Below are 6,091 nucleotides of genomic sequence, written 5' to 3'. Positions count from 1 at the left end.
TTCTTTCCTACAGCTTGGTAGTATCAACAGAGACTACCATAGAGTTTTCCAAAGACTAAAGAAGATAATTTACATAAGGTCTGAGTATACTATCTGCCAAGTGTTCAAAATATTACTTACTACTTTATGGACCTCTGCTTGCCTCATTTCTTGGGATTCTATTGAGGTGAATCTCATCTAATGGTTCTCTGAGTCTCCCTGCAAGTTGTTTCCCCATTCAATTATAGGGTCAATAACGCAGTTGCTTCTTTAGGGTGTTACTGTGACCCAAAGACTAATGTGACATTTCCCGAAGAAATCAGGCCATTCAACTCAACAACTTCTATTTCCTCAAAAATTACATTTTGTTCCTCCAAAAGGTACTTTAAATTTATAAGGAATTTTTTAAAAAAAATGTCGAACTAGCTTCCATATTTTAAAAAATCATTCCTACGACTCAATAAGGAAAAAATAAACAACCCAATCCAAAAATGGGCACAAGACCTAAACAAGCAACTCTCCAAGGAAGACATACAAATGATCAAAAAGCACATGAAAAAATGTTCAATATCACTAATTATCAGAGAAATGCAAATCAAAACTACAATGAGGTATCACCTCACACCAGTCAGAATGGCCGTCATTCAAAAATCCAAAAATGACAAATGCTGGAGAGGCTGTGGAGAAAGGGGAACCCTCCTACACTGCTGGTGGGAATGCAGTTTGGTGCAGCCACTATGGAAAACAGTGTGGAGATTCCTCAAAAGACTAGGAATAGACTTACCATATGACCCAGGAATCCCACTCCTGGGCTTGTACCCAGAAGGAAATCTACTTCAGGATGACACCTGCACCCCAATGTTCATAGCAGCACTATTTACAATAGCCAAAACATGGAAACAACCTAAATGTCCATCAACAGGTGACTGGATAAAGAAGAGGTGGTATATTTATACAATGGAATACTACTCAGCCATAAAAACTGACAACATAATGCCATTTGCAGCAACATGGATGATCCTAGAGAATGTCATTCTAAGTGAAGTAAGCCAGAAAGAGAAAGAAAAATACCATATGAGATCGCTCATATGTGGAGTCTAAAAAACAAAAACAAACAAAAAGAAAGCATAAATACAGGACAGAAATAGACTCATGGACAGAGAATACAGACTTGTGGTTACCGGGGGGGGGGGGGCGGGTAGAGGGTGGGAAGGGATAGACTGGGATTTCAAAATTGTAGAATAGATAAACAAGATTACACTGTATAGCACAGGGAAATATACACAAAATGTTATGATAAATCACAGAGAAAAAAAATGTGACAATGAGTGTGTATATGTCCATGAATGACTGAAAAATTGTGCTGAACACTGGAATTTGACACAACACTGTAAAATGATTATGAATCAATAAAAAATTAAGAAAAAAAGAAAAAAAATCATTTTGTTGTAGGTAAGTCTTTGGTTAAATTACTGCTAACTACATACATACATACATATTGCTAAACTGCCTTAATTCACAAGTAATGCCTCACATATCAGGTAGTCAAAAAATACTTATTATATGAAGGCATGTATATAAGTAGAAATTCTATTCTATGAACTGTAAGATGTGAATTATTTTAAAGAGCGTGTGGTTCCTCAGGCACCAGTAACGTCATCATGTATATTTTTATTTAATTTTTAAATATGTATCTATGATATGTAAGTATTTCTGTTGATGAGACTATATAGAGTATACACAATACTAAATTTATTTACAGAAATAAATTACTTGTACAACTTAGGGCCTTCACTTAAAAAAACAGTTCTATGCTTCTGACAGTTGTGGGCAATGTCACATTTTACAAGGTGGGTGCCATATTGTGTGATTTACTGTCTTTTAATCAATTAAAAATACATACACAATAGATATGGGTTATATAAAAAAGAACCAGGAGAAGAAGAGATACAAGAGGTCTTTGTCACTGCTTGTATTTCATATAAGAAGAACTCTTCTGGTGAAGCTGTGGGCCATAGAAGTTATGAGGGAAACAGAACAATAGATGCCACAGCTCTTTTCCTTAAGTATTAAATGTTCCATTAAAATGCCCAGGATTGCTTGTTTTTTAATATCGTTTTCTGTTTGTTTGCTTGATTTGTTTTCCTCCTCTCTGGAGGTTGCTCCCAGGTATGTTCAGTCTCATGTTAAGTAAGTTTCTGAGCCTTATAAATAGATTGTTTCACTTGGGAATGTTTCCACATTTGTCTTCTTCAACGATAACCACCTAATGAAAACATTTAGAAAGTACAGCTCCTGTTGAATGACTTTCACCTGTGGCATCACCCAAACACAAATGAAAATCCTTCTTTAAGTAGGGATCTCTGCAAAGCCAGGGTGCTAATCCAGTCGCCCTTCCACGGCACTCTTTAATCATTGATGACAGCAAGTGAAATGGGACTGGACGCAGAGCAAATTGCTTCATTAGTAACACAGCCTAGGATACCTGTGAAACTGTAACCTGCATTTCCTAATACATGGGCCGTGAAATGTGATCATTTAATTCTCACGATTTACACACATATTGTCTGCTCAAGCTAGGTTTTTTGTAAGTTTTAATAAATTACTCGTTAAAATGCAAAATTATAATTTTCCTGAGTTTTCTATGTTCAAATATAGTACATGGCAGTGGTATAAACAACAAAATTGCTGAGAAAATTATGCAAAACTTAAAAAACTGACTATAGTATCTAATTTTATAGTGCATTCCCAAAGGGGGCATCATTAAGCAGTAAATTTGTACTCTTCATTTTTGTAAGTCATATATGAAATGTACTAATCCAATCAATATCAAATGTATGTAATCACTTTAAACCATCATTTAGTTGATTTTAGCAATATTTCACAAGTGTAAAAATGAGTGATAAATTAAACCAAAACTATACACTTTTTCAATGTACATAACCTTAATCCCCAATAACTAAAAGCCCAGATACAAACTCTGGAAACAAGATGAAAGAAATACATGATGGTGCATGACTGAGAGAAAAATTACCCAGTAGAGCCTCTCAAAAAAGAAGTGTGACATTTTCAAAAAAGGTTTTCTTCCCAAGAAGAAGTCTATTTAAAAAAAGGACAAAAGTAATAATGCCTTTTTCAGAAGTTGAAAAGTTTTAAATTATATTGTACAAATGGTTGACAACATAATCAAATTCATATCAAATATTCTTCGAGGCATAGGAAGAGGGGGAGTGAAATATATCTTTTGTTAAACACTATAATATATATCTTCTCATTAGTTTAAATCATAGAGCAGGAGTGGGCAAATTCTTCCTGTAAAGGGCCAGGTAGTCAATATATTAGACCTAGTGAGCTGTTTAAGCACAAAAACAGCCATAGACATATATACATAAGGGGTGTGATTGTGTTTCATTACAATTTTACGTACAAAATCAGGCAGACAACCAGATTTGGTCTGTGGGCCACAATTTATCGAACATTTATTCTAGAATAAGTTTTAAAGACTGTCATTTTAAAAAGACTCCATCACCCAAATACGCGCTTGAACCAAATAAAATCAATTCAGGACTCATCAGAAATATAAAAGATATTCTAGGACATTCCAGTCTATCAAATCTCTAAGTATTACTTTGAGGTCATTTAGAGTTGCATTCCTGCATTCAAAGCAATTGATTTAGACAGCTTAAAAGCACCGATGCTGATATAACTAAAAAGCATTTTACTGGCACAATATTTCAATTCTGACAATTATCAGTCCATGCTGATTGAAGGTACAGAGAAGGGGTGATGAGCAACCTTTCAAGTTACCCATGTTCAAGTTCATTAAAAAGTATGGATTTTTCTCCCATTAATGTAATCAGATGGATCCATACAGAATGAGCTGGTTTATAAGACATTATTTTCGTAAAGAGAAACAGATGTACTCCCTTTGTAAATCATCACAAATCCTGAAATTCCATCATTACAAGCTTTCATCAGTTTGGCTGTCAAGTCTTTTATCAACTAACAAAAATAATACAAAATAAAACAACGGCACTACTAGCCACAATTTATCCTGCAGAGTGTCTCCTTTATCCTTATCACAACAGTAGGAGTAATATTCTTATTTTAGAAATAAAGAATATTTGGGTTTAGGAATTTAGATAATTTTCAAATGTGACATATCCAATAAGGAATGCCATCAAGATTTAAAATTAGGTCCCCTTGTGATTTTAAACTTTTCTCACTACAGTATATTAAAAGGGTCATACTATGTATCTGGTGTTTGACATACAGAATTTTAATCTGCAACAATCTTTCAAAGTGTTAGTATTTCTCTTGCATCACTGAGAAACTATACACAAATAACTTACCCACCACCAGAGAGCTACCACAGCCTGAATTGAAACTATCGCTAGACACACACTTTCCCTGGTAAGCCCACCTGTTGATAAGTGATTCAAAATATGATAATCTTGATATCACTTACACGTGGAATCTAAAAAAAAAATGACACAAATGAACTTATTTACAAAACAGAAACAGACTCACAGACGTGGAAAACAAACTTACGGTTACCAGGGAGGAAAGGCGGTAGGGAGGGATAAATTGGGAGCTTAGGATTTGCAGATACTAATTACTACATATAAAACAGACAAACCACAAGGTCCAACCATATAGTATGGGAAACTATATTCAATATCTTGTAACAACCTATAATTAAAAAGAATGTGAAAATGAATATATATATATGTGTAACAGAATCACTACGCTGTACACCAGAAATTAACATATTTGTAAATTGACTATAGTTCAATTAAAACTTTTTTTAAATAAAATAAAATGCATCAGCCATAAAAAAAAAAAAATCAGCCAGACTAACTGAATGGTTAGATTTGCAAGAACAAAAGCTAGCTGAGATCAATAAAGAATAATACAGGATATGTAAGGATGGAAGTGAAGAGAAAAGAAATGTTTAAAACAGAGAATAAAATATGAAAAACCAGGAGGCTTACTAGTGTTAACCATTGTATCAACTTGAGTTAATGGCTCAACAGTGAGCAGCCTCTGTTGATTCATCTTCAACAGGAAAGTAATGATACCAATCAAAATGTGCTGATCTGAACATCCGATGAAAACCCACATATGTAAATTGCATCAGTGGCATTCCATTGATAATAAATATGTATATGTATTAATGTAAATATATAAAAATAAATAAGGACATATCTATATAGTTGCTTCAATCTCTTCATGTTTAATAGTTTTTGTTAAGTTTTGTCTTATTTCTAATGTCCAAATATATAGGGTTTTAAACTTGACCTTCTGGAACTGATTTCAAATTAATTGGGCTAATTAGTTGTATGAAAATGATTCTTTGATTGTTACTAAAATTTGGTCAGTTTTCAAGATATTAAATGTAAACTTAAGAAAAAAATTGCTACAATGATGCCAGATTTTGCTTATTTCTCCTTATACTTCTGTACTTTTTTCTTTATATATTTTGAAGCTGTCATTAGTATAAATCAAGGTTAGAACTGTTATTTCTTCTTGGTCAATTAAAACTTTAAACATTGGGCAGCTGCCATCTTTATATTTTATAATATATTTTGACTTAAAGTCCATTTTATATGATACTAGCACAGCCACAAAACGGTTTATAAAATTAAGTAGGAACTTTTCCACATTTCTATTGTTAAATTTTCTGTGAGCCTCTTATTATAAACAATCTTCAGTGATTTTTTAATCCAGTTTGACAAACTTTGCCTTTAACAGAAGAATTTAGTCCATTTACATGTATTGTGATTATGGTTTTATTTACATTTCTTTTGCCATCTTACTCCATAATAATTGTCCTGGAGGAAATTTTCTGATCATTTTTCCCATTTCTTAAGTTATTTATATTAAGGTGGTTTCCATTTAAAATTTAACTTTTCTAGCATTTTGGAAGATATATACTATTTATTTTAGGTGTTTTCCTTAATATATTATCAAGGACATTTAACTTCACAATGTTAAAAGTTAATTTCATAACAATCAGCTCCTCTTAACCACACAAAGGTGTTAAAATGTTTTAATTCTGATTCTTTTTCTGTCTTGCTTTTATGGCATAAATTAGACTTTTTATTCTTGT

Source organism: Vicugna pacos, chromosome 14, assembly GCF_048564905.1.
Source record: "Vicugna pacos chromosome 14, VicPac4, whole genome shotgun sequence".
In the NCBI taxonomy this organism is placed as follows: Eukaryota; Metazoa; Chordata; class Mammalia; order Artiodactyla; family Camelidae; genus Vicugna; species Vicugna pacos.
This window is presented reverse-complemented; position numbering follows the sequence as displayed.